Genomic DNA, 26,097 nt, shown 5'->3' with positions numbered 1-26,097 from the left:
TTCTATGGCATATTTTTCAGGCTGGAAAATGGACATATATTTTCCCATGGGTTCCAAGTATCTTAACAACGGTCCAACTACACCTAAATACCCCGGTACCCTCTTCAGTCAATGAGCCATCAGTGTACCAGGTAATCATGTGTTCAGCTCTTCTTATTACTCAATAAAGCTGAACCTCGTATGCGTGGTATCCCTCGCATACTCCTTAAGTTAAGTTAAACAGTATTAAGGTAAACGAGACAGATTTGCAAAATGAAAAATATACAAATATATATTTATTTATTATGGTGGCAGCTCTTTAGAGATAAGTAGTTAGATTTTCTATAAAAAAAAAAACAAGCTCCTTCAATAGTTGGCCACCACAATAGCAACTACTCATAACAATAACAGCACACACATTTTGTGCGATTACAACACGTACTCCAATCAGCTAGGCTGCTCCTCGTGCTCCTGCAGTTGATTGCCTTCAAAGAATTGCATGTCGCTCGCTCTCCGCTTCCTCCTTAAAATGCGCTACTTCTTAGCTAGTCAAGCGCGCGTGTTCGCATATCTTTGCAGTTAATCTATGGCGTGCGTTCTTTTTTAAGCCGCGCCCAGCAGCTCAAAGCGTTCGCTGCCTAGAAAGACATACCTATGTACATACATACAAAGATACATACAAACATATGTATAAGGCAATGCACATTTTTCAATGCCTTACAAGTGTTTTATTGCAACTTCCTATTTTTATTTATTTACATATTTACCTACTATTTTATTTTTTTCATTTTTTTGCTCTTATTTTTTATTTATTCAGAGTGCCTGTAAAAAATAGGTAGCTGCCGCCACACACAGCATCTTGCGTTGCCTGCAACATTCCGTGCTACTTGCATTGGCAATTGTAAGGAAGTGGTTTTATTCAAATTGCCATTGGTGTTATCCATTGTGTGGCATAAAAAAAATACGCGCTCCTACTCCAGCTGTATTAGTTTTTATTGATGCTGTTGCTTTGGTATCTGTGTCGGTGGCTTAGTTACCCTTTTCCTGGCTGCTTTTTTCTTACCGGTATTTCCTGTGCTATCGATAAGCATCTTCTTGGCCTGGTTTATTGAAGTAAAGCTTTTAGCATTATTTCATTTTAAAAATGAAATGGCTCTATATGTAGAGTAATAAAGGGTGTGGTAAAAAGCGTAGATTAGAAAACAATTTTTAATCCAAAACATAAAAAGGTAAACCAAAACAGAGTTTCATTTTAATGAACGTCTACGTAGAAAAGAAGTTCAGGGATCACTCTTGACTACCCCGATACGTTTAGGTCCACAGACTACACAACACCACCGCTGGATATTGAAAAGACTCGTATCCCTTCGAGGACGGACTGGGAGGACGACTCAGTCTGCGGCCTGCAAGATAACTCTACAGCCATCTATATAGTCGACTCTAAGCTAAATTTAAGAGTAGGGAGTGGGATATACTCGAAAAACCTCTCATTAGATATCTGCTTTATATTGCCAGAGCACTACAGTGTCTTCCAAGACAAATCCAAGAGCTCGCGGCAAGACATAGATCAAGGCACACTTCGTCGAGAAGGCAAATGAAACGATGACTCGACAAATCTGGCTAGCCTTGATAAGAAAATATCCGACGCAGTGATTCGGCTAGTACGCCCTCCACTGAGGCTGATGACCGGTGTTATTACGGGCCACTGCTTAATGAGAAGGCATGTCAGCGGAATAGGCTTGTCGGCCAAAGGTTTCTGTCAAAGTTCCAGGCACATGGACGAAATCGAGAGTGTGGAACACTACCTCTCCCACTGCTCCGCCCTTTCACCACCATCTCTTTGCCTATCTTGCCGACCTAACTAAAGCTGGTATTCATGAATTCTCGCGCTTTGTTAATCTAACCAAGTGGTTCTACTTCTAGATGAATGTACGGGTCCGCTGAGTCTAAGTAGCTTTTCTCCTAATTTGGATGAAGGCAGTCGCTTCAACCTAAGCTAACCCCTAAGGAGAAGTAATCTGTATCTCTAGCGAAGCCAAGAAACGTGTTACTATATAATTAGATTATTCTGTTTCTTCTAAAATTAACAAAACTTCGATCTGAAGTGCCTCCACCCAAATCTCTTCCAAACCCAACAACCCTAAATAACCTAAAAGAGTTAGCTACCTAAGATTAGATTAGATTTAAAGAAGGGAGCAGGTCACCTAGTTACCGCGACCGAAACGATCTATTCAGCTACAGGTCTTCTTTGATCCACGAATTGCTAAGAAATCTCGCGCGGTCCTTTAGATGAATGCCATTTAGGTCGTGTGCTTCTAGGTACGGTGATCCTAAGAAGCGAAATCTGGTCCTAGTGTGGGCTTCACAGTGGCACATAATGTGCTCTGCTGTTTACTGTTCTACGTTGCATAACCTAAACTGGTCAGAGTTAACATTACCCTACAGTGGCCAGTAAGAAAGCTTGTAAAAATTCCTACTTCATGCCTACTGAGGTGAAAGAGTTCTTCGGCTCTCCTTGTTGCTATATCTGAAATGAAGGACTCGGCCTGTCTGTTACTTTCCTTCCTCATCCAGTAATGTTGCACTTCGTTCTTAATCCAGAAATAGTAGTTTCGCCTAACGAAGCCCCATGGCAGACCGGTAAATGCTCCTGGGCCTATGAATCCCCGTGCAGTCCTTTTTCTTGCGAGAATATCCGCCACTTCATTGCCCATGACCCCACTGTGTCACGGTACCCATATGTGATATACCCGGTTCCTGAAGGCAATAAATATTAAAAGCAGCTTTGAGGTGACCTTGTGCGCTTTAAGAGCGAGGAGCGCTGCTCTGCTGGTTTGGTTGCCCCACTCTCTACATAAATACTGCCTCAGACATAGTTCAATGGCGTGAACCTCGGCCTGAAAGACAGAGTTACCATACTGGTGAAGAGGATCCATCTGGCCGTAAACTCCTGCTCCGACAGCGTGGTCCGTCTTGGATCCGTCAGTATACATGATGTGGCGGTCCTTCTGGGCTTTAGGTTCTTCGTTATCCCAGTTATTCCTGTCGGGGAAAAAAACCCTGAAGTTTTATGTGAACTTAAATCTCGAATGGCACACGTCCACAAAGCTTATGCGCAGCCCATCTTCTTGTTCTATAACTCTGAGGGTGGAAGGGTATATAAGCTTCTTGTCCTCTACATTGTTCCCTGAGATGAGCCTTGCTGTAAATAGTACGACCTCTTTCTTGATTACAATATGAAGGGGAGGCAGATCAAGAAGCATCTCGAAAGCCGCAGTTGGTATTGTTCTCATCGCGCCAGTGATGCCCACACAGGCTAGTATTTGTATCTTGCTGAGCTTGGCCCGCTTGAACTTTACTTCTGCCTTCTTCCACCAGGCGGGTGCTGAATAAATGCAAATGGGTTTGGAGATGGCATCATACAGCCACATTGCCAGTTTCGGTCTGATGCGCCAGTTCCGTCCCATAAGTTTGCGGCAGGTCCAGATAGAGGTCGTGGCCTTTCTCATAGTTTTACCTAAGTGCGGATTCCATGAGAGTTTGTCATCAAGGATAACTCTTAGATATTTCACCTCTTTCTGTAGGAGGTTGGAGACAATGAAGCCAAAGTAGTTTGCCTCCTACGATGGACCATAGCAGAGGGGAGTACACTCCCCCCTGCGGGCAAACTATCGTAGCTAAGAATCTGACTCTTTCCTGTCCTAGAATGGATGTAATGTTTCTGAATAGCTACCTTACCTATCTAAGCTTCGTGTATCGATAAACAAAAATCATTATCTGAAAAAAAAGAGAAATACCATTATGAGTATTGCTTTTCTTCCTCCTTCCACTTTCCTTCCGCCATTGCAAATACCCGAAACAAGCCTCGGTAACAATATTGTAACCAATGAATCATTGCCAGGAGCTATTCGTAGGCCAGAGAGTTTTGAAGCAGCTGCAATATTCAAAAAAAAAAAAAAAAAAAAAACAAAAAAAACAAAAAAAAACAAGGAGAAATGTTCACATAAAAAGCATTCAAAAGCTGTAAAAACGACAAAAAACATTTACAATACGTACATATGTATGTAAGTGTAAGCAAAATTTAGGACACATACAGCAAATGCATGCGCTTATACTCACAATTCTTACTATACGTGTGGGCAAATTTCCACTTACATTGCAATTTTCGTCGTTTTCCAAATATTTTTCTTTTATTTCACTGCACATTTGTTGCACTTTCCTTTGGTTTCTTAAGTTTTTTCTCACTCTTTGCGAATTACTACTCTTCACCACTTCAATTGCAGGATGCATATTTCCGATCGCTTCATTGCGATACTTGTTTTGTGTACAGCGCGCTTAGACAAGCGTGAAAATGGTAAAATAGCTGGAAAGAAATTTATTTACAAAACGTGTGCGAGTTTGCCATCAAAGTGCAGGCATCTTAACGTACATACATATCGTCGTCTCAGAAAACGGATGTCGAATGTTACAAAACACGGTTTTGAGAAAATTGACTTTGAAGTTTAAGGTCGAATTAATCCGAAACTGTACGGTAGATTTTTGTAACTTTTGAAGGAGACGTAGTTGGTGTTATTAGTTTTGATTTCCCATATTTTTACATATAATATCTCTTAACGTTAATGAGAAAATTTACTTTTCATTCCGTATACATTTGTCGTAAGTAGCGTTTACTCACCACTTTGTTTTGTCCACAGAACATACGACAATAGTAAAATATCTATTTCAACGACGATGGTATAATTTGATCAAAAAAACAGACATATTTATTAAATAATGATTACTTATTAGAAAAAACATAACAAAAACATAATCATGTATTTAATAAAAAAAAAATCTGTACATCTCTTATGCTATAAATATGTTACGAACATACGTTTTCTTTATATAAAAACAAAAAACAATACTTAAATTCAGTCTTTTGTACATTTTTATCTCTTTCATTTCATTGGAGACTCAGTGCAAGCTAAAATTTAAAAATTTAAAATTTTAAAATTAGTTACTTAGTTTAATTTTCAATTTTAATTGTATCGTTATAGTAGAGGACCATCCAATTGTCGTAAGTTCAAAGTTTTGCGATACATACGACAAATGTTTTATGATTAAAAAAGGATTACATTTGTATGGGAATTTGTCGTATGTGCCACATACGACAAACGTTTTATGATTAAAAAAAAGGTACGTTTGTATGGGAAATTGTCGTATGTGACGCATTTTCAGCACATACAACAAAAGGCATACCCAATCATTAATATTATGTAACATACGACAAAATGCGCATGAAATATCTCAAAAACTAATGGAGATATAAAAAAAATGGATTGCAGAAATCGAAAGAGCATGTCCAACTTAGTAAATCTGCATCAAAATCCCAAAATCGTGATTTTGCACATTCGTCATCCGTTTTCTGAGGCGACGATATGTATTTATATTAGGGTGATCCAAAAAAAACGTTTAAAATGTTAAGCTCGCACCTCCTAGGATTTTTCTAAATGGAAAAATAGAATACCCGCATATTTTGTTTAAAAAGTATTTTAATTTTAATTTAAAACTGCCTCAAAGCCCATGAAGTTTTCCATGCATTTTTCGTAGAAACGGGATCGAATTATAGAAAATCAATATTGAAACAGTTCTAAATATCTTTATCAATTCTAGGGGGTGAGAGGTTAACTTTTTAAACTTTTTTCCACGCATGTATTTTTGGACCACCCTAATGCATGTACATATTTGTTTGTTTGTATATTTATGTGAAAAACAAAAAAAACGTGCGTCCAAATGCATTCAAATCAATAGCAATGACAATGAAATAGTGTGGGAAAAATGCGCTGGCAACATTTGCAGCGGATGCAAAGAAATCAGGCGCCACTTTTTGGGGTGCGCTGGCCTGGGTTGGGGGGGCGTCATTAATGGCATATGATGTGGATGCTGACATATTCTGCTGCAGTGTATACAAATTTGAATGTTGGGGGAAATTGAAACTAAAAAAGAAATACATTGTATAGAATCTCTATAATAACACAACGCTGTATTTTTCTTAACTTATTCACGTAAAAAAGTAAAATAAAAATTGTATTTCAAAAAACTTTAATTAAGCTCTAATTTCAAAAAGGAGTACATTTAGTAGGACACTTTTCAGAGAAAGGCATAGCTTACTAAAGAAGGACTGTCCTTCCGAAAGGAGGACGGTTGGTCACCATAATAAATGGCAGAAAGAAGCCTAAAAATGGAAGAACTCAAGGGAATAATATGGGGCTATGTTCGAATATTTAAAATTTTCCACATGCATTGCCAACAAAGTTCTCTGCGACTGTCATGATTTAGGGAGTTGTTAGCAATGAATGGCATGTGACACCACCCCATTTCTCTCCGAAAGGACTTCGGTTGAAAGCTACTGCATATGCCTCGGTTTTAGAAGTACATAGTTGTGAAACCCTGGATGGATATTTTAACTTCGCAAAAGCCAACGGCGAGCAAGATTAGATATCCGAGAATTTGCACGACCACATAACTTCAAACCACCAATCTCTCCCGAACTTAATCATTTGTATTACTACGTATAGGGTGTTGTTGAATATGAGTCCAAAAAATATGCCCATAATACCCTTGATAACCTAGGAGCAGAAATCAGATCAAAGCTGTTATTACTTCTGTCGCTTTCAGAACAAACAGATATCCTATAAATGGTTCTGATGAAGCGCACACAAGTCGTAAAAACTAGCTGAATCCAGTTCAGCCAAACATTCAAAAGAGTAGTAGAGAATAGAAAGGCCAGATCGAAATAAACAAAAATCACAGACAGAAATCATCAAAAAAATAAATCGATCTCCCCAGATCGATTGATATATTGTCAAAAAACGTATTTTACTTAATATTTAAAAACAAACAAGACACTGCGACCTGGCCAACATTGATGGGGTTCGCCGATCTAAACGAAGTTGGGTCAATCCCATTCAACTAACACCTCGTATCTTGGGCCTACCGTTACATACGCTCTACAAATCTTTCGTCATACCCGTTATTATTTATGGCGCAGAAACGTGGACGATGACGAACAAAGAAGAGACAGCTTTTGGTGCTTTCGAAAGAACTATTGTATTGTATGAGCCTTCTAAGGACATGAAAGGACTTGCTTGCACTCGGAATGAGCAACTGGCGCAAATTTGCACAGGGGAGAGGCAATTTGAGAAGCCAAACAAGAAGAAGAAGAAGAATTTTAAAAATACACTGTTCATAACTGTTTCAATGTCGATATTTATCGAAAAGCAGTGAGGTAGCTAACAGTTCGTAAATACTTCTGAAAAAAAAATTTAAGATAAACTCTTTCTATATAAATATAACGATATCAGCATTCAACTGAAATTTCATATACATAGGCTTAGCCCCACTTAGGAAAACGGTTAAATTTTTTCGAATTTTTTATTTTTTTTTTGTTTCGAGGTGCCAAAAACTCTTAATTTTTTGTACCTGCATCAAATTCAAATTTCTTTGAAATTTTCTAGATTTTCTGGGGAAAGTCGAAGATTAATATGCACTAACTGAGGAAAAATCGAATGTCGATGCTCGAGTTTTTTGGATCGATATCAATCTTCGAATTAATCGATTTAAAAACGGCATCTCTACTGGAGCAACGAGCTTCGACGAGCCTTCTCCAATGCAGGACAGCTGCATAGAAAAGGCTCTGCGCTTTCGATTTCCTCCACATCTCGGCAGCTGCGACAGTTACGACAGTATTCGTTTGACTGCATATCCATTCTAATGGCCGATCAATGAACGCTCCAAGAGAAGGAGATTGCGTGATCGGCGTTTATCCAACTCAGGCCAAATATTTTGCTCGTGGGCTTCGCAGTACATCTAGTGCCTAACCGTTCGATAAAGATTTTTTCCAACCGGAGTTTGCAGGAAGACCAGTCCTGACTGCAGACAGCGAGGTTCCCTTCCTTGCTAGTTCGTCTGCAGCACAGTTGTCCGGTATATCTCTCTATGGCCTGTGACCTATACGACGCGAGTTCATTTAGAGTGTGTCTACATTCAATGATAATATTCGATGTCGATTAGCCATCTTTTAGCTTGGTTTATTGCTGTAAGTTCAGTTTGAAAAACGCTGCACACGTCTGGCAGACGGAAACTGAGGCTAAGAGAGAGTACTTCAAGTGAATACCACTACTAAGTATAAGTTAAGGCACACAATTTTGAGTCTCGTACAACTCATTCCTGAAATTTATTCTTCTACTAACCGAAATTTGAAATTGAAGATATGCAAGAGTTTTAATATTTTTTTTTTTTTTTTTTTTAATTTAAATACTTTTAAGCTGCCTTTACAGGGGTCGTTTTTGCGGTTCAACCAAGCTTTGGGAAGTCGATTTCTTAGTCGATTTTTTAGTCGACAGAAATCGGCCCGCGTAAAGGCAGCTTTAACCGGCACTTTTACAAATTAAAAAAAAAAATAAGAGAAATTCCTCACGCATGCAATTAATAATACAATTTCAAATAAAATTAAGAAATACAATATTCAATTTCTCCCTGCTCAACCGAAATACGAATTTGCCCACCCACATTGGACACTGAAAATTGGCTGCACTTCCAATTAAAATACCAAATTGAATTCACATGCTGACACGTTTGCGACTGATTGAAGATAATTTCCAGTCTAGTGCCAAGCCAGAATGCCGACAAGCACCCACAAAGAAGCGACGCAGATCAGCGCAGCGCAGCGCAACACAGCAACAGCCAACACCAGCTTAGTTACACACCAAGCAATCAGCAACTCAACACTCCGACTGGGAGTTTGCAACAGTAAATATGCGCAACATCAGCAGTTTTCTATGCCAAATATCAGCTGACACTTGCATCATCATCCTATTTATCAGCAAAAAAGTAAACATACTCAAACTGACGGACCTGCTGCTGCTGCTGCTGCTGCTGCTGCTGCTGGTTGAAGAGCAATTTTCGGAGCAAAATATTTTCATTATTATTATGTAGCGCTGGGATGGCATGAGCAACGAGCGGCGGCATGGTCAGCTGCCACAAAGCCAATTCGACATTGAAATATCAAAAACTATTCGAAGAAAATCACTCAGACAAAAGCTGAAAAGCCAAGTGAAGCCACTGACTGCTTGACTGCTAAATGGCTGACTACGTACATACTTGTATAAGCGCGCAGAGTGGTGGGGAATGGGCTTTAGAATGTGAAGGATGTGAAGCATTCAGCAGGAAGACAATTTCAATAATTTCAAGTTTAAGGAATTTTTGCAAAGCAGCGAGTGGCGAAAAAAGGCGAGACAAATCAATGAGTATGCGCTGAAGTTAAATAAGGAAGTGAAGCAGAATAGTGGTAGGTATGTGTGTGTGTGTGTGTGTGTGTGTGTGCGTACAGTAAGTACAAAAAACTAGCTGCCACAAATGTTAAGGAAATTAAAAAAAGGGCCAAAGCAAATTTAAGCTGAAAAGTCCGCACAGAGTACTGCAGAATTGTCTGTCGAAGCTAGCGAGGAAAAGACGTTGCGCCAGTGAAGACAGGCAGACAGGCAGGCAGTCAGACAGCCAATGCAGGCAGGAAGTTACAGGCGCGCCCGCATCCTGTGTGCATTACACGACTAGCACTTTACTTGCTCGAGACTTAAAGAAAAAGCATTGAAGTTACTCTGCTGCATGCTGCTGTTCGATCTGCTGTTGCTCCTCTATTGCTTCTTGCTGCCAATAACTGAAAATTCAATTTTCAATTGAATGCACTCACATTGCAGTGACTGACCAGTAGCTGGCTAGCAACGAGGTCGGTGAAATGCGGTCAAGAGCAATAAAGGAAAGGAAAAAATAAAATAATAATTGAAAAAAATTTCCCAAAATTTTTTTATTTAATTTAGTAGAGCTCCCTAAGTGGATAGAGCGATGTCTTACAAAATATGCCTGAAGCCAAGTAAGTGCAATGCTGGTAAATGGACACAAAAAGAGTGGAAAATAGAGTGCGCAAGAATTTTTGGCAAAGAGGCTCCAATTTTTTTTTTTGTAAACTCTACACAGAGACAGTATATAATAGACAGCTGCAATATTTTGGCCAAAATAATAAACATAAAAAAATTTTGGCTAAGTTGGGTTCTGGCCAAAACTGCCTGCGAAACTTTAGAGATCACTAGGATCGCAACACAAAAATTACTTGCATTATTACTTGGGATGCATATAATTCGGTCTCTAGCAGAGGTAGGGAGCTTTTACTCTCCGTGGATCCAAACAGAATCTAGAAAGCGCAAATGAGCTTTCCAGCAAGATTTGTTCGTCACAAAACTTATTGCTTATAAATGGGAGAATTTCGATACGTCGCACTAGTACCTTTTATGCCCTAAATCGGAATCGAAACCATGGCTGTCGCATTCCTAGCGGCTAAGAGTTACAAACAAGAAAGACTACTCTCTTCTATTTGCAAAGACATTTAAATGTCTAACCCAGTCTAAATGTCTAAAAATAGTTTCAAATGAATAAATCTCCATTGCGGCTTAGCCACCTTAATCGTCTCGTCCAATCAACCATTTTTCAATCACAGCTATCATCTTTTCATCATCTTTCAGACTTTATGGCTTACAAACTCGCCGCATTCAATGCATTTCAGAGTTAAATAAAAGCCAAAAACTACTGTCCGCCAACTCCCAACTCTGCTATATCACTCCTACCTTAAAATGCATATATACTTGAAAACATCAGTTCGTCTTTCTTGGCTACAAATTTTAGTTGATTGGTTATGTGCCTGTATTTGTGTGTGTGTATGTGGGTGGGTGTGTGTTTGTGTGGGTGCCACAGTTGATTGTGGCTTTTGCCTGTGGCTGGCGGTTCAATTGCGGTCAATTCAGTTGAGCATTAAATCGATTTCAATGAAATTTAATCGTCTCTCTCTTCATTAGAAGCGCATATCAATGGCTAGTACTTTGGCTGCTTGCATTTTGGTATAATGTCAACAACTACTATGTACATATAGTTACAAAAGCCAAAATCCCCCTAAAGGGACTAGTATCACTAAACAATTTCAACCATTCATTCCCAATTTTCGTAATTGCTTCTAAAAGTTCAAATGTAGTGAAATTAGAGAGTGATGTCAATGATGCTTGAATGGGCGTTAAAACGTTTCATAAGTTCACTTCCACGAAGTCGAAGTTCAAATTGGGTACAAAGTGAAAGTTCAAGTTAACTTTTTTTTTGAGCAGAAGCAAAGACAATTTTCTGGTGGAGTTAGTTTTGCAATCTCACAACGATTTTTTGTCACAAATAAACTTAGCTAATTTGTATTTGATTAATTTTCAGTTTTTAATCTTAAAATATTTTAGTATGTCGCAGTAAGAGTTGATTGCATCAGTCGTCTAGCAAAAATCTATAATTCTTGGCAGGCCTGTATATAAATGATACGATACTCTAGGCTCTCTAAAATATGCTTCTCTTGAAGTTCTCAACAAGTTTATGAAACAGTTAATACTTTAAAGCTTGATCAAAAAACTCACGGCGTAAGAATAACAAGGTGTAGTCAATAACTTAACCTAATTTTTTCGCCATTTCTATTCCGGTCATTCATTTTGAAGTAGTAGAGAAAGTATCTACTGATTTCTTACTACTTTTACTACGTTTATGCCTGCTATTTAAAAATAACTAGAAGAAAATATGTATATTATTACATATTTTTAAGCCTGAAAATATTTTTGTTTCGGCACCTCCACACGGCTGGATCATATATTATAAATTAGAAATAAAAAAATTTCCGTTAAATAAGGAAATTTTCTTTAAGGCTTATAATGATTTCTTAAATAGATTAAAACACATAAATATCACAAATATCAGTGAATTCCCTATTTTAACATAAATTCGTTTTGTTCTAGTGTATCAATAGTCAGTTTTGCTCATTATTATCACACTGCAGCAAAAGGTATCAATATAAAAAAATATCAAATAAAAAGCTTTTTAATTTACATTAACTCAAACTAGTGACCAGAAGTTGATTTTTTTAATATTCGCAATATTTTTCAACTGAAATTTTTTGTTATTTTTTAATAAAAATATGGTCTAAACTTTAACTAAAGCTTGATAAATGAAAAATTAAAATTTTATACAAAATTTAGGAATTCAACAACTTTTCATTCAAATTTCAAACTTTTTAATCTGAATCTTTATACCATTTTTGGGTATGCAGTTTTATAGCCCACACAAGTTTAGTCTAATGAAGTGCAACTTTCAAACGGCTAAAAAATCGCGTTGATATTTTATTAATTTATATTTTTTATTTATTTTCGACCCGGCGTGCTTCACTGCGCCTTAAAGGTATTTTGGTGCTTTTGATACGCGCATTATAATATTTCATTTATTTTATCCATTTAATTGAATACAGTTTGTCAAAACAAGTGGCAACCCTCCTCAGACATATTTCCGGCAGTAAGCTTTCCTAAACCTCTTCAGTTTGTTACACATTTTGCAATGTTAACTTTATCTTATCAATTAATTTAATAAAAAATTTTAAACAGGTGGCAACCTTCAACAAAAATATTTTCGGCTGTAAGCTTTTTTAAGCCATTTTCTTTTGGTAACCATATTGCAATATTTTCTTTATCTTATCAATTTACTAAAACTGCAGTTTTCAAACAGGTGGCAACCATCTCTTTTTTTCTTTCTATATTTTAGGTTATACCTTCATGCATTAGTTTTCAAGTGATGTGCGTACAAACATACAGACACAAATTCTAAAAATTGTTGATTTTGCTTCTGTTGCACTAATAAAGGCCCCCATATTAATATTTCTTTAATATCTATATTGTACAAACAGCGGCCTGTTACAATTTTATTATATGCACAGATTAGTCTGATATATTCTTCATAGGAATATTTAAATATGTTTAGAATTATGACTTTTTTAATTTTTTTAATTTTTTTTTTCAACTGATTAAAAAAATGTAGTCATTTTAACAGAGGTTACTACTGAAGTAGAATTAAAAAAGGCATTTTAAAACTTAGGTCATTACGCGGAAATATCTACCGTAAAGACTTCTTAACATATTGTTTGATTTATGGCCATACAAATGTGGCAAGCCGCCTACTAATGCTCTTGTCATGATATGTGCTTTAGGTCTGAAGAATTTTAATCTCGAACTTGCCCTCAAGCATGCAAGTACCGTGCAAGCCATTTAAAAATCAGCCTATAATAATATTAACAGACTTAAATTTTTTTCATATTTTCCACAGCCTCGCAGACAACAAATAACTTCCGAAAACAGTCATAAAAAAAAAAAAATAAATCGTTCGACCATTAAAGCTACTGGAATTTAATATTGTCAAACACCTTTTTTAAATGCATACATTCAATAAATAGTATACATATGTATATGTGCATACGTACAGATTTCGCCACCGCTTTCAACATTTTGGTATCCTATGGCTTTAGTTATTCAAATTCCGCACTGACTTTATTTAGTCATTTCATTTACATACATAAGTGCATATATTTTTAATACCTATTCTGCTTTCGTTTATCTTTCGTTCGTGCTTCTATTTTTTATTCAAAGTGTTATTTTCGTATAGTTTTATGTGTGTGTTGCGTGAGCTTAAAAACTCATAAAATTTGTAAAACTTGGTCACACCTGATGCCGTTTACCGATTTTTTTATCATTTAATTCTTGTTATTTTTTCAGTTATTTTTAGAGATTTCACGCTGCGCTGCTTTTGGCGCATATTTGCACATTCCTTTTACCGTGAACGTGTTTCGAAAAATTGCAAAAAGAATTTTGTATATAAAACAAATAATGAATTTATAAAACATTCATTCACAAACAAAATGTACATTTAGCAAATACTTGTCATTTAAAATAAAAGTGTGAAAATATTTGCCAAAAATGTGGCAAAAAAAAAAAGAAGTTATTTGAATACTGAATAATATTTTTCCCCGCACTTGGATGTTAAAATATGTAAATATTCATTGCCACACGAAATTTTTTGAAGTGCAATTCATATTTAACTTGAAGGTAATTAAATGGATTGTGGGAAAAATCGTAAAAAAATTATTAAATGCTAATTGTCAGTGTCACGGCTAAACAAGTAACCGAAAAAAAGCAGGAGCCAACCGACTTCAAAAAAGGAGGAGGTTATCAATTCATCGGATTATTATTATTTTTTATGTATAAATGTGTATACGCATTACTTTGGACCACGTTTTTAGATATTTTCGATAGTTTAGATCCGATCATTCGATCATGAAGAAACTAACGGTACTCTTAAATTTTTATATGAGAATTGAAGTCGGTTTTGTTTTTTGCATTTTATTTATTTTACATTTTGTTGGTATATTATTATATGGAAACTTTTAGTAACCATTTTGATATGTAAGTCCCAGCCAGTTTAGGTCTTTTCCTACTAATTTAGTAGTAGGTAGCTACTTTGGTAGCTCCGAAGGATCCGCTTTAATCCGGGTTTGGCTCGATGTCGACCGATCTCCTAGAATTAGAGCCCATTTTTGACAGACCTATATTTAGGCACAGAAAAAAACGACTGGCGTGCTTTCTAGGACTCGGCAGTAATCGACCGCTTAGGCGGCTACAAGGCCAATCAAGAAGAAGAAGAAAAAGTTATTCCAAAAGTAATGCTATTATTTTAATTCCCACAACCACCTTGAGATAAGGGCGTTACCGCAAAATGAAGGCAGTCGAGCCATATTTATCGCGTCTGTGTCAGATTTGAAGTGCTGCCCGCATGTTGCCCCTATAGTCAATCTTCTGTTGGTCAGATTGACGAAATAGGTTTCAAGCTACGGTCTACCCATTCCATGAGAGGTATTTGCGATATAAAGCACATCCAGTCACAGCCAACTCAATTGCCCCACAATTAACTGGTATATGACTGAGTACTGGAACCAGGGTTGGCAGGTGTCGGGGTTTTAACCGGAAAGAAACTAGACAGTCCAGTCAGGTCAAGTTTCTTTCTAGACGGGATTGGAGTGGGGGCAGGATAGTCGAAGAAAACTCCACTGAAATCTATACTGACGTGTCCAAAACGGACTGCGGTGTGGGTGCGGGGGTGTTCTATGAAACGCTGGATTTCTCTCTCTCGTTTTGACTACCTAACTTTGCTAGCATCTTCCAAGCGGAAGTACTGGGCATCGAAAGAGCCTATAAAGCCTTAGAGAGGAACTGCATAGGAGTACGAAAACTTACATTTTCTCAGATAGCCAAGCGGCACTTCTGGCACTTGCCTAACCGGTAGCAAAATCTAAAACGCTCAGAGATTGCAAGTGCGCATTAAGCTCGGCGGCCGAGTTAATAGACATCACTCCCATCTTGGTTCTTGGCCATAGGAACACACCCGGAAATGAGAGGGCTGATGAGTTGGCCAAGGCCGGAACATCTTTTGATGAATCCTAAGCAGAGACAATAAATTGTCTTTTGGACTCATCAAAAGGGAACTGCATCTTCAATTCACACATGTGGCTGATACACGTTGGAACAACTTCAAACCTGCAAAACTGTGAGGATTGTATGGCCGCATTATGACAAGACAAAGGCAGAAAAACTTCTCAAGATGTGCCTTCCATACAACCCTGGGTGCCGTAGCTGTAATCTTGAGGGAAGTAAAGAAACGGGCCTACACTATCTATGCGAGTGCTCAGCATTGGCACGAATAAGGCAGAAATCATTCGGAAGTTTTTCCATCCTAAATCTTGGGGAGTCCCTAAATTCACCTTAATAGATTCATTGGAAAATCCATATGGTTTGACGAACCCAAGGAATCATGAAAGCAGATAAATCAAAAGTCCCAAAGAAAGTTTATTAAAATGGTGCTATTAGCACTTATTGGGTTCTGGGAATTTACTCAGGCGACGCGTCTACCAACTAACCAAGGGTTGCTTTTTTACATTTTTCGGTGACACCTATAGAACTTTTTTCTGATACGGTCTAATGTACATAAATATTTTAATTAAGAAAAAACTGGAGAAATTCCTCAAGCCCAAGTTAAGTGGAGGTTACTGAAAAATTCTTTATCTTAACAACTACTGAAACCAAAAAAGGCTGCAGAATTTCTTAGACTTCTCATTTTGTTCAACTTGAAAATGAGCCAATAGTATTTCTATTGTACAAAAATACTTACATATGTACCTATTACCCAGCCTACCTAAGCATTTGCTTTCGAAGAAACTCTAAATGCCTCCTAAGCAATCTTCTACGAAATTTCGCAAATAAAAGTTGAAGAAAAATTTCTTAATAAATAAATAGAAATATGAAGCGACAAAAGTAGAGCTGTCATTGAGACTTGCAACCGTTTTTGCAGCAGCTGCAGCTCAGCTACCCATACACCTACTTACATGCATACATACAAACGAACAATCAATTGTAAACGGAAATTCATAGCGCATAATGGACCACACACACGCGCCTCTTATATGACCGCTGTTGTCAATTGCAATTGAAACCGCGCTGAGCTTTTGACTTTCTGCAAACTACTGCATGCGCCCCCCAAGCGGTAGCAGCGGCAACAGTGGAGGCGGTGTAGTGAACCAGCAAATATATATGTACATATGTATGTACGTATGTGTGCAGGAAACATGTGGCACACTCGAAATGAATTGCTTTGTTGCACTACAATGAACTCACGCGGTGCAGAGAGCAACCGCAAATGTGTGGCAGCATCGCGTTAGCTGTTGAAAATACTAGCAGAGGTAGTAGTGGAGCTGGCGGTGGTGTGAGGTGAAAAGTTGATGTAGTTAAGCTGAGGACGCGCACGACCAGCTAAGCGTCTATTGACTTGATGAAGTTATAAGCGATATCCGTACTTATACATATCTATAAATAGTGGTGGTCAAAGCAGTTATGGCATTGCAGTAACTAATAATGGTGCGGTGAAGGAAAATATTTGAACAGCAGCGTAGCCATGTGACTAAATATAAAGTAGGGTTGCTGCGGTTTAAGAAATTAGCTAAAAATTATAAAATGCAAGGTGGTCCTTATGGTCCTTATGACGCAATAGATTGGTACCATTTCTACTGAATTTTTAAAAGTTCATAGCAGCAAACGTTACGACCTTAACTTTTAAAACAAAAATTTAAAGATCTAGGCGTTGCAATTTGATTTCAATTTATGTTTTGATTTTGATCGTTTTTGTGATGTTTTTGTTCTACTTTATCGATACGTTTATTGAAATAGTCGATAGCACTTAATTAATTTTTTCGATAACTTTTGCATTTTCTTTTTTGGTTTGCGCATATAGTAATCGAAAAAAGAATTAAACCATTAAATATGATGGCATAAATTGGGCAAGAACATTTCAAAATAATAATCGAAGAAAGAAATATTTTATATTATCGATAAAATATTACCGGAAATACATAATTTCTTTCGTAAACGACGACTTTTGTTCAAAATTTAAATCAAGTACCCAAAAAAATATTTTCGAAAATTTTCACACAAATCGAAATAAAAAAAAATGAGTTTGAGAAATCGCACTCGTTGATTATCGATAAAATGGGATCAAAATAAGATAATAGTTTCGCATTGAATAATATTCAAAATGAAAAATTTATGCATATTCAAAGTTATGAATCAATTAGAATCGAATAATTTTAAATGCAGCGAATCGAAAAACTTAATATAATAGAAATAAAAAAATAAAAATCATTTGTGGAAAAAAGTAAAGTAAGACCTGAAATATTAAAACCTACAATTATCGATCAAATAAAATAAATGAATTTTTGAGTCCTATACAAGTCGAAAAAAAAAATTTAAATATATTTTAAAAATAAGTAAATATATAATATAAAGTTTCCGAAAATGGGACCAAGAAAACTTTGATTTAACATATAATGATTTTTTCATGAAATATATATAAAAATTGTTTTAAAAATTATTAACAGCTAAATATTATCGCTCAAAGAAATCGAAAAAAATGTCTACGATTAGAAAAAATTTTAATTATGTATGTTCCAAAAACTAAAACAACACCAATACAGAATTAAAATTAATTTTCCTTTTTAATATGTATTGTATCTTCTTATTTTAGGATAACAAATTATTTGTATCACTTTTAAAATTTTTTTATTTAAATTTACTTAGTGCTGGCATCGCCAACCAATTAAGGCAATTATTTCTACTTTATTCTATTTACAAACTTAATTTCCAAAAATAAGGGAGGTTAACATCTAAATTAAAAAAAAAAAGATTAAAAAAGATAATTAACCAAATTAAAAAAAAAAACTTTTTTCAAACATCCCTAACTTGCAATCCAAAACATCGAATTTCAAAATTTCTTACGGAGGAGCTACTTCTCACTCAGAGAGACAAGAGATAACGGGGCTGCTTTCCTAACTGAAAAACCCGTAAGTGCATCCTTTGTCTGGAAACTTGTATTAAACTGCCTACTTGGTGCTCCAAGCTTTTCACGTTTCGAGCTCACGATCACTCCCGAATGTCAGTTAGATCCCCTGTCATTCTATGGCCGGCTCTTCAAACCTCATAGAGTCAATGCTTTCCGCCTGATCTTACTTACCCTCTCCCTCTTTGCCAAGGTTAAAAAAAATTCCCATCACTTGCTTAAAAATATTTGCACTGTTGCGAATAAATGAGCTATCAAGTCGTTATAGATTTTCTACTCCGCACACAATCGGTTTGTCGCTTTCATCTCCTATAAGAAAGGAGCAAATGAGTATTTTAAATGGTTGTTTTAGCCATCCACGGCTGGATGGTGCGTGTGCCATAAGTTTGTGTTCGCATCATGCACTTTACTGCCATTTTTTCTGTCATTTATGTCAATTGCAATATTTCTTATCACCACCAATAATGGTTTGCACAGAGGACGGAATTTGCTTCACAGCTTTTCCGCACACAGCCGCACTCAACCGACCAACTGGGGCGTATCGCCAAGCGCATTCTCACGCTTCTTGCACTCATTTTCGTTTGGACATTTTCACTGACATTATCCTAGCCATCAGTTGTAGTAGTTGTTGTTGCTGTTGCGGTTGTTATGTATGATTTCTATATGTAATGTCGTACGTTGTTTGTCGCTGTTGCACTTAACAATTTTATTTTGCGCTAAAATGAAGACACCAAGTGGCATTTATTGTATCACCACATAGACAAGAGCTTTACGCGCATGTGTGGTGGTAATGCGGCTATTGAGCGGTCTTCATTGAATTGGCAGTGCCCTCTGGTCGGTCTGTGCGAATGTCCACTATAATCGAATGCAACGATGTTTTTGTATTATTGGCAGCTGCAATCAGATTCAAGCTGATTTGCTGTGCGCTCCCTTTCCGCCTGCCTCCATCAGCTGTGTCGCCTTTGTTGCGGTGCGGTTTATTGCCGCTTTTTATGCGCTTCCTTACATTTCGCGCGCAATTTTCTGCACACCCACTCAGTTGCACTCGCGCACACATGCCAACATATTCATTTACACTTTGCGCCTTAAGCGCTGACAGTCACGTATGGTTTTGTCACTTGCTGATCTGACCACACATTCCATATACCATATGCCATATGCCATGTGCCACATGCCACATGCCGTTGTTGCATCGATTGTCTGGAGATAGTGGCCTGGAGCCTTTGGTCAGTCTTGGTTAACGGAAAGTCGCGTGGGAAATTCCATTCTTTCTTTTCAGGCTTTTGTACTCTAATTCTTTGGTGCCTTTGTTGTGGTTGGATATGATTTGTACCACCACAATATATGTATGAGTGTGTGGATTTTCATGCACCGCAGCCATAATTGCTTGTTTTGGAAAATTGGAAAATACTTACACTTGAATAAGGAAATATGAAGACACATAAAGCCGCATTACTTCATCATACGATGAGTGTTTGTATAGAAAAATTTTTCAAAGATTAAAAGCACATAAAGCACATTGTCTCGCATGAAATCAAAGAGATGTGTTCTTTCTTTTCAATAGTTCAATTACGAGTATTAGAAACTCAGTGATATATAGAGCGTTAATAATTGAAATATTTTCCTCTTTTTCTTATTTGATACCGTTTATCGCCTATTACCTCTTACCGTTTTCGTAGTTCGCTGAGTTAAGTATTAAAACCAGTCAGGTCCTCATACTCTTGATCCTTACATTGCATCGTATTCGGCGCTTCCAAAGACACTTTCGCCAGAGCATCATCTTCTATACGTTGGGCATATTCGACCCAATGCAATCGTTTTGTTATTTGACCATTTAAATGATACTCGTCGTCTACATAAACGTGGCTATAGATCTCATCTTTGTTAGGCATCATCCCCATGTCTGTATCAATTAAACGCCGGAAATGATGAGAGGTTTGTAATGTAAATTTTTTCCCTGAGGAGAGAGAACTCTGCTTTGATTTCTACCGAGGTCAAAGATCTCTAGATAGGCATCGTTACTAAGTAGTAACTATACCGGCTCCTAAAGTCTTTGCGGGCTGCCAGAAGGATATTGCAGAGCTACAAATCAAGTTCATATGCCTTCTTTTCTCTGCGCTGAAAGACGCTGATCAGACTGCTGCTAAACAACGATGTCAATATAAGATGCATACCACCATTTACTAAGCTTTCTAAGATCAGATTGAAGAATTCGCACGAAAGTGAGTCGCCTGCTTTAAGTCTTTTTTGGAGGAGACTAAACGATTTGTTCAATGTTACTCAATATCGATGGCTGAGTGGAAGATCGACTTATCTCGACAGCCAGTTCGAAAACGCCCTATCTCAGAAAACTTTTCAAGAACGCCCTACTTCAAAAGTTTATTAAAGAACTCCCTATCTCAAAATTTGGTTGAAGGACGCCCTATATTAGAGTTCGATTCAAAGACACCCTATCTCAAACGAAACTAAATTGAAAATGTGCTGAGATAGGATGATAGATATCATGACTAGGAATCGTATCACACTGTACCAGTGATGCGGCCTTTTAAATAGCCATCAGTTCCGCCTGAAAAACTCTTCAGTAGTCAGGAAAGCGGAAGCTGAACGAACGTGTAAACATGCATAAGTCCTCTTTTCCTGACTGTGTCCATTGACCATTCTTCATTGATGCACTTGGTCTTGGAAATGCGGGTGGGTGGGATGTACTCGTTCTTAGGGAACTGCGTAAGGTCGTTCAAAAATTTTACAGTGACCGATATGTGAATGCGTGCATTTCTTGGTCACGTTAAGCCTAATTGCAGTATTACATCCTAAATATCTTTCTTGCATACACTTTCATCGATACTTTTACGAAATTTCAGGCAATGTATGCAAATAAAGCTGCTATGTGAGGAATTTTCTTTAAGAAACCGTACAGAAATTTCTTTACGAGTTAGTGCCAACCACTTAATATGAATTTTTTTGAGGATTCGTAAAGAAATCGTTACATAATTCGGATACCCTTAAAGATTTCCTTAACATTTCGGAAACTTTGCTTTGCAGTCAATAAATCAAACAACAAAGAGACCCTAGATTTCAGTTTTAATGCGTTGACTGTCTAAACTCTACGATCTGCCATTTTATTTAGGGTGCTATATAAGATAAAGGATTTGTTTTCTAAAATGCACTGTGCTCTACTTGTCAAGCCCTTTCATTTGATACCCATATATATTAAGATGGTTGTGAATAAAATTTTGTTCGCCATTTTATGTCTGCGGCCATCTTGGATTTACAATGAATTTGTATAAAACGTACATAATTTCATTGTTCTCAGAACTAAAGGTGTGTGCCAAATTTCAGATCAATAACTCAACGGAAAAAAGGGAATTTTCAATTACTATTAAATTTGACCCAAACAAGATTTAAAATGACCCACATGTGTGAGAGATAAAGGGTTAACATGTTCCACAAAAATATGCGTCATTAAATTTTACTATAGGGCCTTAAAGACAAGAGTAATAGTAAATGTAGTTTTATACAAGATTTTTTAACTAATTTAGGCCAAATTAGGAAAACTTCAGTGTGTACACTGTGAGAAACTTTTGACGTTCATGGAGAAAACGGCAGCCAATCCAGAGCTCTAGAGCTCTTCCTCTTTCATAATTGCCGAACTGCATTTGGGCCTTTGTTTGGCTGTCGCACAGTGTTTTTAGACTTTCAGCTCTGACCGCTCTGATCGGGTTGTCCTCAAACCAAATTTTACAAGATATTACAGAAATACGGATTTCCGTATTTTTTCTAAGTGAAACAGTTTGATACATATGTATGCTTATATGTATGTACTATAAAAATGTCTTAAACTGACTGTTTGTGCGATTTTATAACAAATGATTGATTACTACAGAGCAAATAAACGACATAAATACTTATGAGAAAGCATCCACACCAAAGATAAATAATATATGAGGGCAAGAAAATGTTCTTAACGAATTCGTAAAGATAAGCCAACAGTAGTCGTATGAGTAAATTCTTAAGTAAGTGATTTGTAGAAGATATCTCACACAACAAGCACTGAAATAGGAGCAACAAATTGACGATTTGATGAAAGAGTTTTTCATAAAGCTAATGTGCTAACATGACCCATAGCAATTGACAGTATGACAGTATTTATTGACATAGAAGAGGGAGGGAAAAAAGCCATAATATATGTGCCATACGTATGTATGCATGGCTTTTTATGTATAAAAGTTTCTTAAGTTTTCACTTGTTTGATTGATTGAAAAGATGACCTCAATTCCAAGCCTCTAGTGTTCTATATAAACTGCGTATAAAATTAGAAAACTTGCTCATACGTATACCCGTATTTAACTGAGCTGATTTATCTACCAATCGACAATGTATTTACGCTTGCCGAGTAATTAAAAAATATATCTACTTATTTGTGTTAATTAAAAAATTGAAAGCGAAAATTATTAATCAGCCTCATTGGAAGCTCCGGAAATGCCAGTGTGTAAGCAAGCGGATTAGTGACATATACATATATGCATGTGTGTGCATTAGGGTGGTCCAAAAACAGTAAACTCGGAATCGTAATGCTCTCACCCCTAGGATTATTCTATATCGAAAAAGTATACCCCTATTTTTTTTATTTTAAAATCAAAAAATATTTAGAGGTCGCTCAAAATTCCGACTTTACTTTCTCACATGCATTTTTGGACCTCCCTAGTGTACATATACGTACACGTAAATTCTTGTATACCTTTTAAGAAAACACGTCATTGCAAGTGCAAAGATCTCAGCAAAAACAGAAATGCAGTTGTCTGGGAATGTATTTCCTCTTTTTCAATGGGAGTTGCTGAGAGAAGACAAGCCGGTCCCGTTTTCTTTTGGATCCGCAAAGTCGATCTCCGTCGCTTGATGTTACATCTGTCATCCATCATATCCGTCATTCAGCGCCATTTAAATGCACTAATTCTAAATGCAAAACGAACTAAGTTTCCTCAAAACTCGCATTGGCTGTAGACAGTCAAGTTTTGATGAAAACCTTCAGATCGGCAAAGGGTGCTGAATGATTAACACATAGGTTTGCCTATTGAATGCGCCTAAAATTTTGTGGGGACCATTTCTTCGAGGACCTAGAGAGCTAGGTATATCCTCTGAGGTGTGGGCTGTCTAAATTCGCTTTGGATTTGCCCTTTTGGGTTAAACTAAACTAACTTATTGCTGGGATAGAGAAAAAAAGAGCTACAGCTTTATCGTCGACAAGGACACTACCGAGCAAAATTTTTAATTACTCCATTATATTTTGGGTAGTTCTTAACTAGACCTACTCTACGTTCATCGCCATTTTTACTGCTGGGTTGGAGCATATGTGGCATATGCAAATGTGTATGTAACACTCTCGTTTCTTTTCAAAAAATGAACACTTCAGCACATCATTGAACTTGAACTCCGCTGACCGCCACTCGTAATTAAAAGGAAATACTTTTTTTAATAATCTTTTTCCGTCTTCTTACTAACTTTCAGTCGAAACTGAAATACTCTAGATACTCGATGTGTATGCATAAGTACTATGTACGTATGTTCATACATATTATAATGTGTGTAAGTCCATAAAAAAATGATAAACAAAAAACAATTTCAACTGTATTGCGCCTGGTCATTAAGCGAAAAATGTCAGAGGCAGCAGCAACTGACAGCTGGCTACAGGAAATCGAACGCTGAAAAATTACGCAAATGTCATCAGTCGTGAAAAAGCTGCAATCAGCGACTCTGGTGAAAAAATTTAAAATAAATGTTCGATATAGGAGTATAATGCTTTAAGTTTGGGTGCAGTTAAAAATAAAAGTTCAAAAATAAATATCAACAGCAATCAGCTGTTTTTTCGCTTTCACTCAGCATCTAACGGCAAAAAGTGTCATTTATCAGCCTGTCAGCTGTAAAGCCCCGAACAAATAAATTTTAGAAAAGTCAGAATAAAAAAGCACAGCGTCTAGATAAAACTAAGTGGAAAAGTTTGGATAAATAATGTAACTTCATTCACTTGATCGCTCGTTGTATGATTTCTTTGTCTCAACTGCGACTTTTTCCACTCATCTCTGCAGCAAACCACACGCAACATTGATAAATTCGTGGCTTGTTTAGAATCGCCTGACTTTTGAACTGTCAAGCGAATGTCACGAATAGCAAACATGCTTGGAAAGGAGTTATGTACTCGCATGGATGTGCTTTTAGTGTCTTCTTTTTTCGTTGCTGACAAATACAAAATTTTCGGCTTATCTTAATTTATTTTTATGGAGAAATTTTTCTATGCTGAGTGACAGATGGAAATCACGACTTCAATAAAAAGATGGTTAAAATTAAAAATGTAGCTGTGAATGCACATTAGGGTAGTGCCTAAAATGTCAATATCATGTTCCACGCAAATTTCAATATTTAAAAAAAGGGTCGCTAACAGGGTTTTGAAATAAGAATGTAATTGTTTTTTTTTTTTATCGCAAAAATTCAAAAACATGTTTACTTTAACCAGCTTTAATCGAGCGAGTTTATGAATGTAATAATATGTCAAATTTATAAGACTACAAGGCAAAATTTAACAATTTAAATTGTTTCCATCTTCGATAGCGACCATGAATCCGACGAGGCTCGCCCTGGGGATGTAGTTAGAGTTCGCCGCAAGAATCACGATACTCTGTGACAGACCTCAAATGGCTGCTACTTAGATGCAATGAAGAAAGATCACACATTAATTTTGTAGGTATAGACCCAGACGGCCAGCGCTCTTCTCAGCCGGACGAAATAGCAAGGATTATGTGCCCTCAGCGTGAATTCGATCTTGGTGTCATCTTTACCTTTTAAATTTTGCTAGAAAGTAAAATTTCTTTGCGTAATGTTTAATAGGAAGGCGTGGTATTTTCTGAGGGATGCATTTTTAGCTTTGAACTCCCTAGCAGAGTATCTTAAGAATAAAGATTTTTGTAGTTGATGGGTTATGCTTATGTTTTATCCAAGTCGTCTAGGGGGGCCGGTATGTTTAGACGCGTCTGCTAACATCAGGCGCCTAAATACATGCTATGTACTGCTGCATGTGCAAAAACTTCCTTTATGCAATTTATGAAATTTTTGCACATGCACTTCTCAACTGCCATGTAATTAAACTTTCTTAAGTTTTAATTAGATGCATTCTCCGGACACTGTTCCGGAGTTTTTTTGCGGACTCTGCTTGACTTTGCATTCATGCAGAGGTGGTACTCACCTGTATCTACCATTGGCCACAGAGCCTACCCACCTTTTTTGAACCAATAAATATTTTTTTTTTTTATAAAATACATACATGCAAACATACTGGTGTCCCCTCTCACTGAGTTATTCATTCACAAAGGACAGTTCTTATTTGACTTTTCGAAGACAGTTTATTTTCTAGACGCCTACTTTACTCAAACAATGTGACAACAAATACTTATTCTCAATTTTCTTGTTTGTGTAAACTCAAGGTTATACAACTGTCAGCAGTGTTGGACTTACGTGCGTCAAAACTTGGAGAGTTGGCCAACGTTCGTAGGGTCCGTCGACGCAAAGGTTGGCAATCTGCACTCTATGCAAATGCACACAGTCTACTCAACTGTCAGTTTCATACTCGAGCGAAGCGTACGCAAAGTACCCGTTCTAACGGGGCCATGAGCCCCACTGCAGTAAAGTAGGGACTGTCAGCGGCTGTCAGGGCTGCTTTCATAATGATTGCGAATATTTAGTAACTATCTAAACAAAACTCAGCATCAAGTTATTTATTGCCCTTTTTTGTTTAATTTCAATTTTGAAAATCTCACC

General features: G+C 37.0%; 1 protein-coding gene across 1 annotated transcript in view; it reads left to right on the top strand.

Moving 5' to 3' along the window:
• LOC118736424 (serine-rich adhesin for platelets-like) overlaps nt 1–26,097 on the top strand; it is a 210,639-nt gene that overhangs the window by 184,014 nt on the left and 528 nt on the right. The gene's annotated exons all lie outside the window — the stretch shown is intronic.

Source organism: Rhagoletis pomonella, unplaced genomic scaffold, assembly GCF_013731165.1.
Source record: "Rhagoletis pomonella isolate Grant_MI unplaced genomic scaffold, Rhpom_1.0 Rhpom_scaffold_00003, whole genome shotgun sequence".
In the NCBI taxonomy this organism is placed as follows: Eukaryota; Metazoa; Arthropoda; class Insecta; order Diptera; family Tephritidae; genus Rhagoletis; species Rhagoletis pomonella.
This window is presented reverse-complemented; position numbering and strand designations above follow the sequence as displayed.